Source organism: Balaenoptera borealis (genome assembly GCF_965194805.1).
Source record: "Balaenoptera borealis genome assembly, chromosome: X".
Classification (NCBI taxonomy): Eukaryota; Metazoa; Chordata; class Mammalia; order Artiodactyla; family Balaenopteridae; genus Balaenoptera; species Balaenoptera borealis.
In genome coordinates, this window is record NC_138881.1 from 90702846 (window position 1) to 90714463 (window position 11618).

At 44.9% G+C, this 11618-nt stretch overlaps 1 protein-coding gene across 5 annotated transcripts in view; it reads left to right on the forward strand.

The window, feature by feature from the left end:
- The window catches only part of CLDN2 (claudin 2), a 32802-nt gene that overhangs the window by 17504 nt on the left and 3680 nt on the right, over nucleotides 1–11618 (forward strand). Inside the window, exon 1 of one of the 5 annotated variants that reach the window (XM_082377535.1) lies at nucleotides 4746–5146. The exons of 1 other annotated variant lie outside the window; for it this stretch is intronic. The gene's annotated coding sequence lies outside the window, so the exon portion shown is untranslated. Of the gene's footprint in view, nucleotides 1–4745; nucleotides 5147–7633; nucleotides 10631–11618 lie in introns of those variants that run through there. 3 more of the 5 variants (XM_082377533.1, XM_082377532.1, XM_082377536.1) reach the window with 3 other exon arrangements.

An 11618-nucleotide genomic window follows, 5' to 3' on the forward strand; every position in this document is an offset into this window, starting at 1 on the left:
GGTGAGGGTCATTTGGGGGATCATTCTTAGAATTCTGCCTGAAAAGCTATTAAATAACCCCCTTTTCTAATTACATATCTTTGTTAAGCTAGATTTTCTTCATACATCAATGCTTTTAACCAAAACAACGTACTGCAGCAGATTGAATGCAAGAGCAGGTATGAGAATCCAGTTGCTTTTTATTCCGCCAGATATTAAAGAGATATGCAAAAATGTAATACAATGCCGGTTTTCTTGCTAATTTTTTTGTTCTGGAAAATAGTAATTTTTCATAAATATATGTTATTTTTTTAAAATTTTTATTTATTCATTTATTTTTGGCTGCGTTGGGTCTTCATTGCTGCACACGGGCTTTCTCTAGTTGCGGCGAGCGGGGGCTACTCTTTGTTGCAGTGCACAGCCTGCTCATTGCGGTGGCTTCTCTTGTTGCGGAGCACGGGCTCTAGGCGCTTGGGCTTCAGTAGGTGTGGCATGCAGGCTCAATAGTTGTGGCTCCCGGGCTTAGTTGCTCCGCGGCATGTGGGATCTTCCCCGACCAGGGCTCGAACCCGTGTCCCCTGCATTGGCAGGCGAATTCTTAACCGCTGAGCCACCAGGGAAGCCCATATATGTTATTTTAACATGCAATGGGTTTATCATTGTGATTTTAAATTAAAAAATAGTTTAAAATTTTATCCATTTTAATTTCTAATATGTTAAATAACGATAGAGAGAACCCATAAAAAGGAGCCGTTTTGGAGTCGTTAATAATTTTTTAACTAGTACTTTTTTTTTTTTTTTTGGCTGTGTTGGGTCTTCTTTTCTGTGCGAGAGCTTTCTCTAGTTGCGGCAAGCGGGGGCCACTCTTCATCACGGTGCGCGGGCCTCTCACTATCGTGGCCTCTCTTGTTGCGGAGCACAGGCTCCAGATGCGCAGGCTCAGTAGTTGTGGCTCACGGGCCTAGTTGTTCCGCGGCATGTGGGATCCTCCCAGACCAGGGCTCGAACCTGTGTCCCCTGCATTAGCAGGCAGATTCTCAACCACTGCGCCACCAGGGAAGCCCAAACTAGTACTTTTTATTTATTTATTTTTAAATTGACATACATGTCGTTTTATATTCTGTGTGACAAAATGTGAAAAGATACATAAAATTCACTCTTTTGGGTATATAGCTCCATGAGTGCAGAGTTATACAACAACGTTTACAGTTCCAACACCCAAAATAATTCCCTATGCCACATCATTTTAGTCAACCCCTTCCCCCATCCCCAGCCCCAGGCAACCCCTAATCTGTTCTCCATCCCTATAGCTTTATGATTTCAAGAATGTCATATAAGTGGAATCACACAATAAGAAGTCTTTTGAATCTGGCTTCTTTCACTCAGCATTATACATTTGAGCCTCATCCATGTGGTTGCCTGTATCAATAATACATTCCTTTTTATTGCTGAGTAGTATTCCGTTGTACAGATGTGCCATAGTTTATTTATCCATTCAGTAGCTGAAGGACATTGGGTTGTTTCCTAAATAGTTTTTAAAAGTATAAAGTGGTCCTGAGACCACAAATTTTGAGAGAGAGGTGATGGTAATGGATGGTAATGGACATATCATTTTTATATGGGAAACCAGTAGACGGATGAAAGAACCATACATTGGAGATAGGATTAGAAGGATTTACAGATCAGATGTGATGGGGGTGTAAAGGGTCAGAGAAAGAGAAAAGAGTGAAATTAAGTCTAACTCTGCAGTTTCTGGCTTAAACAGCTGGCTTTCTCAAATGGAGAAGATGGAGGGAGGATTGGTTTTCTTTTTAAAAACTTTTTATTTTATATTGGAGTGTAGCTGATTAAAAATGTTGTGATAGTTTCAGGTGCACAGCAAAGTGACTCAGTCATACATATATATGTATCCATTCTGCCCCAGACTCCCCTCCCAGCCAGGCTGCCACATAGCATTGAGCAGAGTTCCCTGTGCTATACAGTAGGTCCTTGTTTGTTAGAGGATTGGTTTTAGTTCAAAGGGAATCAAGGATACAATTTTGGACATGTTGAGTTTGAGATGCTTTTGAGATATTCAAATGGAGATGTCAGTATGTAGGGGTCTGGATTTCAGAGAAGTCTGGGCTGAAAGTGATGATTTGGAACTCATCAGACTATAGAGGGTAATTGCAACCATAAGAGATAAATGAGACTTCCAAGAATGGAAATGCAGAGTGAGAAGGGAAGAAGTCCTAGGTCAGGCTCCTGAGAAACACTCATATTTAAAGATCTAGCAGAGGAGGAGAAGTCAATGAAGTAGTAGCCAGAGAGATAGGAGGAATATCAGGGGAGAGCTGTATCACAGAGGCCAAGATAAGAAAACATTTCAAGAAGGGCAAAGTCACTGCGGATGTTGAATACTGCATAGAAGTTGAGGAAGTTAAGGATTGAGACGTGGCCATTGGATTTGATGAGTCAGGGGTTATTCGTGACCTTGATGAGAACTTCTTGGTTTGGTGGAATAGTGGGGTTGGACTGTGTCTAATCCTCTCTGCCCTGAGCCTGACTCCTTCCCCCACACTCATCACTGCCCCTTTGCCCCTAGAATCTTTCTTATTCTTCCTTCTAGACTCCTCTATTCATAGCACCATCTCTTCCCTCTCCCTCAAGACCTCGCTTTATACAGACCTCTCTTAGATTTTCCTCCTCAGACCCCGCTCCTACCTCTTCTGCTGTCTTCCCTAAGCCATCTCTTCCCAGATCTCATTTTCCTGCCTTTATTCTCTCACCACTGACTCTTCTCCTTCACCACATACTGCTTTTCTCAGACTCTCTTCTTTCTTATCTTCTTTCACACTCTTCTCCATTCCCCCACCTATCTAGGCTCTCTGGATCTCATCAGGAGTCTTAGCAGATTACTAAATAGCCTCCTAGGCTTAACGCTGAGGAGTCACAGTCTTTGGCATGATTCCACCAGGAACGGACAGTGCCGACCTGGGGCAACGCAGCGTTAGAACCTAGTCCTTCAGTGATTGCCAATCTGGTAACCACATCCTGCCCTCATCTGCCCTGGCACCTTCCCCTAAGATTCTGCCTTTTCCTCTCCTCAATTACACAGAATCACTGTGAGCTGATAAGGCGCCCCCTCTACTACAAATTCTATCTCGCTTCAACCAGCATTTTCTACTTATCAAAATGTGTTCCTCTACGTTAGCCCAGGCTTGGGAAGTCAGCTGGGTGAAGCCTGGAGAAAGAAGATAGGAAGACTTGCCCCAGGTCACACAGCTGGGTAGAGGATTAGCCCGCTGTTCCTTCCACCCCTTCGGTGTTGCTTGTTTTCATGCCCACAGACTCCCCAGGCCCGAGCTCAGGCACGGCTGCCCTTTTAGCTTGTCCCAGCCAGCCACGGGGTAGCCCCCTGGAGAGACCCTGGCTCAGGAGCACTGCCCGGGGGTCAGTACCCCATTCACACCTGCAAGACAGTTATAGGCCACCTTGGGAAGGAGGATGACTTCTGATTTGCTTCACTGGATTCACACTAGGCAACAAATCGGACTGTTTGCTTTGATATTGCTTCCAAAATGGAGTAGAGCATGATTCTGCTCTGCAGTAGCTCAGTACACAATGTACATGAAACACTCAAGCACAGTGCCTGACACCTAGAAAGTGTTCAATGAATAGCGGCCACTGGCCTTATCATTTGCAATGAGGAATTCTTGGGAGGGAGTCAGTGTGGTATACTGGCAAGCTTACTGAACCAGACATCTAGAGGCCTAGATTCCAGGTCTAACTATTCCTGCTCAACTTGAAACGCTGGGTGAGTCATTCATTTCATCTCAGTGGGCCCAGGCTTTCTCATCTGGAAATAGTAATAGCTGCCCTACTTCTGTAATATGTTGTATTAGCCTTTAAAGCATTCACAATCTTTGACGTAGCAATTCTAATCCTCGGAATTTGTCAGTGTTATGTGCAAAGATGCTAGGTTATAATAGTGAAAACAATGGAAATCACAAAAATGTCTAATAGTTAATGGTTAAATTATATTTCCATACGATAGAATCCAGCACATCCATAAGAGAATGATGCAGATCTATTTTTTTAATTGACATGAAAACAGGGCCATGTCAATGGACCCTGTCAATGTCCTATCATTATATTATTTAGAAATGATAGAAGGTTATAGAATGGTAGGGAATAATGTGATTCAATTTTATAAAAAAATGTTCTATTCATGTCTTCTACAGTACATCAAAGTGTTAACAATGATTAAAACTATACCTCTTGCTTGTGGTATTACGGGGACCTCCATTTTCCTCTTTATACTTTATAATTTTCTGAATTCTTTGCAATCGCATCTAGTATGTTTCTAATCAGAAAAAAAAAAAACAGGAAAGCTTTTTTTTTTCCCCATTTGGAGAGGAAACCCAATTGCCGCAATCCACTCCACAGAACTTTGGAGAGACTCAAGTGACATAGACTGTGGTCTATGTGGTACTGCTGTGTGTGGTACAAAGGGGAGGCCCACCATTATCATGGCTGCCTCACTCCCACCTTGTAGGGACAAGGTCCTGCGCTTTGAAGCCACCAGAGTCTGACCCTACAGTACACATGTCTGCCCTGGGACTCAATCTTAGGGGTGGGGTAGGACTGGGGGTTCGCTGGAGAAGAAGCTGGGTGGACGAGTCTGCAGGGCTGCTGAGGTACTAGCTCACCAGAACCGTGTTTGTGAGGCTTACTTCCTGCTGGGCCTCAGGGCCGCTAGCCAGGAACACTTAATGGGGGTTAACAGAGCCCCCTCCTCTCCCCACCCCAAAGCTGGAATGTTCCGAATTCCTCCTTGGGCCAAACCCCTCTCCCCCCAAGATCTCTCCTGGGCTCACAGAGGTCACTTCACAAAAGCTCAGCTGGAGTTTTTGACAGGAAAAACACAAAACTCACCAAAGTTTTTTTTTTTTTTTTAAAGTACCTCAATCTTCCACAGCCTCCAGGGGTTTAATTCTGATCTGTAATAAGTCTCTGACCCAAGGCTGAGATTTGCACATGGATTTTGCAAAGCTGCAGCTAACAATTAGAAATCCTTTATCACCTCAGCCTGGGGCCCCTTGCACCTTACTTCCCTCCCTCAGGATCTCTTCCTTCCTCTCCAGGGCCATACATCTCCTCCAAGGCTCTGTAAAAGAACTGCTTCGTAAGTGTCTCGATTCTGATTTGTTTTTAAATTCACCTAGGTGGGCTCTTGCTTCCTAGTTGTTATCGATTTGGCCCATGGTGAAGCCAGGCTGGGCCACCTTGGGTTTCTGAGGGGAGGGTACTGGAGGGAAAATTCAGGAGGCACTTGGGTTGGTAGTATTTGTTTCCTCAAGGCTACCACGAAGTTTCCAGTCTTTGAAACTGCAGGGCCAGAGGAAGCACTCTCCAAGTCAGATGATAATTTCTGGATGGAGCTTTTGAGGGCAAAAGGACTGAGACAAAAGGATGGGAGGAAAAGAGCTACAGTTTACCCCTCTGCTTAACTGTGGTGGTGGGAGAGCTGAGGAGGACGGGAAGGGTGCTCTCTCACAGCCAGTTCCAGTGCCTTCCTTGGCATGAAGGCTCAGGGAATCAGCAGAAGATGGATTTCTGAGTGAAGTCATAAAGTCTCCCCCTTAAGCCCTTAAATAACTCTCTCCCACTGGTCTCTAAGTCTGTTATTAGAAATTCCTTCTTTGAAGAAAATCCTGCTATTTGTGACAACGTGGATGGACCTTGAGGGCATTATGCTAAGTGAAATAAGTGACAGAGAAAGACAAATGCTGTAGGATCTCACTTATATGTGGAATCTAAAAAAAAAAAAAAAGAGCTCATAGATACAGAGAACAGATTGATGGTTATCAGAAGTGGGGATGGGGATTGGTGGGTAAGATGGGTGAAGGGGGTCAAAAGGTGCAAACTTGCAGTTATAAGATAAATAAATCTCGGGGCTATAAGGTACAGCATGGTGACTATAGCTAACAATGCTGTACCGTATATTTGAAAGTTGCTAAGAGAGTGGATGACGGAAGTTCTCATCAGAAGAAAAAAGAAAAAAAATTTGTAGCTCTGTGTGGTGATGGATGTTAATTAAACTTATTGTGGTGATCAGTTTGCAGTATATGCATATAATCAAATCATTATGCCGTACACCTAAAATGAATACAATGCTATATGTCCATTACATCTCAGTAAAGAAAAAAGAAATTCCTCTTTTTGGACTGAGGCATTATTCTCTTCAAGTGGCCTCTTTGAAAATGGAGTTGGAACCATAAACATTACCAGCACTTATAGCTGGAGAGGTTGTAGGTGATGTCTGTTTTCTAAGTTCTGCCTTTCTGTGTTATCCAGCATTCTAACGTGAGAGTGCTTTACTTTGATGATCAGGACAAAAAGAAACTTCTTTTTAAAGCAATTAGAATATCTCTCAATCCAGCTGTAGTTCCCTGAGCTGTCATCAACCAACTTATGCAGAAGGAGAGGTGAACTGCTCCAGGGACAAGCTTTGCAGAAAGTAGGGCTTCAAAGGAATGGCTTTGCCACCTACTAGAGCCCTTGGGAGCTGGGGGTGAGGTGTGGAGAGGAAAGCAAGTATCTCAGATGTCTGTGAGGGGCTGTGAGACCAAGGGGTGGAGCAATGAGACTGGCTGACAGAAGAGAGCTGTGGTGGCCTCTGTCACCCCCAGAGCAGCACATCAGATCCTTCCTTGTGCCTGAGAACCCCACCTATCTGATCCCACAGAGTCATATGAAAGGTACCCTCAAAGAAAGTGTACCATGCACAAGACTCTTGGAGCAAGAAGTGGGGAACGGCAGGGCAAGGAGGGGTTAATTCAGGAGCTGCTGTCAGTCCTGACCCTCCTAATCCTCTCCTGCAGTTCCAGCCCCTCCCCTAAGAAAGATTAAGTAAGAATCCTAAATGAAGCCTTCTTGCCCAACCCCTGGGCCATGGAGTGTGTTGGCCTCATGCCCAGAAGACAAGTTCAGCTGGCCAGGCCTAGAGTTCTCTGTCCCTCCAGAGACACCAGGGCTTGACTTCTAGGACGACCCCTCAGAGAGAGGAGTTTCTTTCAAAGCTTCCTGCTTCTAACAACAACTGTTCAGTCTTCTAGATTTATCAAAGTGGCTTCTTGTCCCCATTACCTTAGTTGAGACTCAAAACTTTGGAGACATTTTTCTCATCAAAACTAGGGCCTGGAGAAGTGAGGGGACTTCCACAACAGGTCCCCAGCAGAACCGAGATGAGAAGTTAGTCTTGGTTCTCAGGCCAGGACTGGTTCTCTAAACCCCCTACTGCCTCATCACACAAATCAAAGCAGAATGTAGACTGGCTCAGCACTCACCCACTAGCTATTTCGTCCACCCCTGCCTTCCTGACCCTGGCTGAAAGCTGACCCCATTGGGCCATTTCTCCCAGTCGAATAAGCTCCAAAAACTTGTTCTTCCTCCTGCTCAGCTCTGCCAAGTCAGACTCTTTAGAGATTCCAAGCCTCAGTGATGGCATTTTTAGAATTCTGCCTTCCCCCTGCCCCAAACCACCTTCCTACTTCCTCCTACCGAGTCAGGACTGGCTCTGGGGAGAGGCTCTCCTCTTGGGGCCACTGTCGACTCCAATGGGAAACCTAAGCCGGGCTCTTCCGTCACCATCCCAAACCCTCAAGGCAGCTCACCAACCCTCACTGAAAGCTCAGATATGGATAGGGAGTACAAAGGGAAAGTATTTAAGCCAGCTTGGGTGGGAAGAGTGGTTAAAGGAAGGTTTCAAGGAGAGGATGAGTCCTGAAGGATGACTAGCAATTACCCACGCAAATGTTGGATGGTCGAATAGCATGCTTAAGGGTTTGGAGACACAGAGAAAGGCAACTTCAGATAAGGACACACGTTCAGGTATGGTTAGATTGTGTGTGTGTGTGTGTGTGTGTGTGTGTGTGTGTGTGTGCGCGCGCATGCACATTGGAGCATAAAACATGAGGGTGGAGGTTATTGGTGTGAGATGAGCCTGGAACAAAAAGCAGGAGTCAGACATTGGAGGACTTCCCTGGTTTCCAGGGCTAGAGAGTTTGAACTTCATCATGAAAGCAATGAAGAGGTCCTGAAATTTTTTAAGCATGACAAAGAGATGGGGTGATACTAATGATTCGATTTCCATTTTAGAAAGATCTTTGTCTGCTGGATGGATAATTGATTGCAGGGGTGGGCAGAAGTAGAATTAGAGAGACCAATTTGAGGTGCCTATGAGATTTCCAACTGGACAAGAGATAATACAGGGTTTGAACCAAAGTCTAGGCAGTGCAGATGGAAAGAAGTGGATGCATTCAGGATGTATTTTGAAGGTAGATCTGATAGGACTTCATAACTGGTTATAGGTCAAGAAGAGGTTAGGAACCAAGGATGACTGGCTTGGGTTGCTGGATGAGTGATAGTCCCATTGAGATAGGGAACACTGTGTGAGGAATAGTTTGGGAGTGGAGAGAGAAGAGTGAATATGATTTCAACTTTGCAAAATGTTGAGTCTGAGGTGCCACTAAACCGTTCAGATGGGCTCATTCCAAAGGCAGTTGCATACACACATCTTGAGTTCAGGAGAGAGATCTGTGCCAGTTATATGGATTCAGGAGTCATTGGCATAGAGATGGAGTGGATGAGGTCACCCATGGAGGATGTAAAGAATAAGAAGAGAAGTCTAGCTGAAACCCTGGGGTGGGGGAATAGTCAGATTTATAGAGTGGGTAGAAAAGGAGGAAGTTATAGAGGAGACCCTAGAGGAATCATTTTGAGGAGCAGGGAAAACTGGGAGGGATGTTACAGAAAACGAGAAGACAGTTTTATGAAGGAGAGGGACAAGGTGAGATGACAGAGATAGGACCACTGGATTTGGGGCAAGGAAATTGTTGGTAACCTTAGTGAGAACATTTTCAGTGGAGGGCTAATGGCAGCAGCTTGCCTTCAGAGGGTTGAGCAGTGAGTGGGAGGGGGAAGAAGTAGAGATATCAGTATTAAATGGCTTGTTTAAGAACCTTGGCTTCAAAGAGAATGATGAGGAGAGGGTGATAGCCGCATAGGTAGAGTAGGAAGCTCAAAGAGAGTGGTAGGCATTTGAAGTGGTCACCAGCAGATGCTCACCAGGGACAAGTAGAAGGACTTCCAAGCAGCTCTGAAAGCCCCACAGAGATGCACAATCATGATCAGGTAGAATTGTGCCCGTTTTAGCAGTAAGAAAACCAATGGCTGGAAAAGACTTGCGCGGTGTCCCCACTGATGAGTGACAGACATGAGATTCAAGTAGATTTCCCTCCATACCTCCCGTCAAATGTTTTCTTGCCTCTGCTCTGCACCGCTTGGCATCCACATTGGCATTGTCATATCCATCACTGATGAGTAGTATTGACTATCAACCACGTGCCCAATGCTGTGGAGGCACAACAGAGGTTTCATATATGATTTCTTCCCTCAAATTGTTTAGAATTTGGTTGAAGAGACAAGATAGTCAACATATGCACAAACCTATAAAATGGTGAAACTCCGTCTCTCTCTCTCTCTCCCTCTCTCTCTCTCTTTCCCTCTCTCTCTTTCTCTCCTGTGTTCCCCACTCCTTCTTCATTTCCCTTCTTTTCCTCTGATCCTCTCTCTCAATCTTCTTTCCCAATATTGCGCAGCCCTGGTCCCTTACACTGAAGTGTCATTGACTCATTTAGAAAGTCTATATCTTATAGTCCCTGAAACCTCTTTATCACTTTTATTTACTCATTAAGAGGACATTTTTGAACACTGGCTTTGGGTGTGTAATGGGTGGGTAATGCACTGTGCAAGGCACTGGAGATACAGAGGTGAATTAGATAACAGTCCTTGCCCTCAAGCAGCTCACAGACTAGTGGGGAAGAATAAGGATATAAAGAGGAGAGTGCAACATAGTGAAATAAGTACTATCTGTATCTCAGTTTTCTTATTTATACAATAGGGATTAGTACCTACCACAAGACGTTGTTGTGATGATTGAATTAACATGTATAAAGTGCTTATAATGGTCACATAGGATACACTATGTTAGTGTTGCTATTTTATTAGTAGTATTAGTAGTAGTAGCATTACTATGATGGAGGTAAGTAAAGACAAGATACCATAAGAACACAGAGGATGGGAACTTGACCCAGCCTAGAGTAAAAGACATCTGAGTCCTAAAGGATGAGAAGGTGCTAAACAGAGAGAAAAGAATGCCAGGCATTCCGCATAGTAGGAGCAACCTGTGGTCAGGTTTGGAAGCAAAAGGCAACAGGACATGATTGAGGAACTCAAAGTAACTTAGTTCAGCAAGAGCATAGAACATGTGGAGGGCAATGGCAAGAGATGAAGTTTGACAGGTCATAGAGTCCAGACACGTTTGGACTTTATCCTTTAGCCGATGGGGAGCCAACTGGATTGTTGTATGTAGAGCAGAAACTTGATTAGATTAGTGCTGAAAGATCACCTTAACAACAGCATGGAGAACGGATTGGAGGAGGCAAGACTGGAAATAAGACCAGTTAAGAAACTGTTGCTATAGTCCAGAGGAGAGAGGATGATGAAGCCCTGGACTGTGGAGGTAGCAGTGGGGATGGAGAGAAGGATGCCATCGATTTGAGGTATCTTCAAGAATTGGTGAGACTGTGACAGTAGAAGGTGAGCGGTAAGTGTGAGAGAGGTGTCAAGAATCACTTCCAGGATTTGGGTCTGGTGCAAGGAGATAAATAGAGGTATCACTCAGTGACCACAGGGAACCCACGGAAGAACTGTTTGGGGAGGGGTACAAGGGGAGAGGTGATGAGTCTTCTTTTGAACATGTCCAATTTGAGATGCCTGTGAAATTTCCAGGTGGACATTTTATTTTATTTTATTTTTTAAAATGCATTTTATTTACTTATTTATTTATTTTGGCTGTGTTGGGTCTTCATTGCTGTGCGGGCTTTCTCTAGTTGTGGCGAGCGTGGGTTACTCTTCGTTGCGGTGCGCGGGCTTCTCATTGCTGTGGCTTCTCTTGTTGCGGAGCGTGGGCTCTAGGCATGTGGGCTTCAGTAGTTGCGGCACGCGGGCTCAGTAGTTGTGGCTCGTGGGCTCTAGAGTGCAGGCTCAGTAGTCGTGGCACATGGGCTTAGTTGCTCCGCGGCATGTGGGATCTTCCTGGACCAGGGCTCGAACCCGTGTCTCCTGCATTGGCAGGTGGATTCTCAACCACTGCGCCACCAGGGAAGCCCCCAGGTGGACATTTTAAATAGGTGATTGCTCTGGAAGTCTTGAAGCTCAGGAGGAAGGTCTATGCAGATTTGGGAGTGCCAGTGGATGGGTAGGAGGTTATGTCATGGGGGTGGATACGTTTGCTCAGTGACAGAGTGTACATTGAGCAAAGGATAGACTTCTGAGGAATACTCACATTTAAGAGATGATTACAGAACGAGAAATCTTGAAGAAGGCTAAAATGGAATAGCCAGCTTGTGGTGGGTTGAAAAACTAGTGGGTTGGAGGGTCTTGTAGTGGATGGAGAGAAGGATGTGCCCTTGACCCTTAGTGTCTTGAACCTTGATAAGAGTCGGGGGCGGTGAGGGGGGGACACTCATTGAACACTGCAAAATCCTGAACAGCTCTGAGATTCTAAAGGATTGACTCAGATGCCTGCCTCT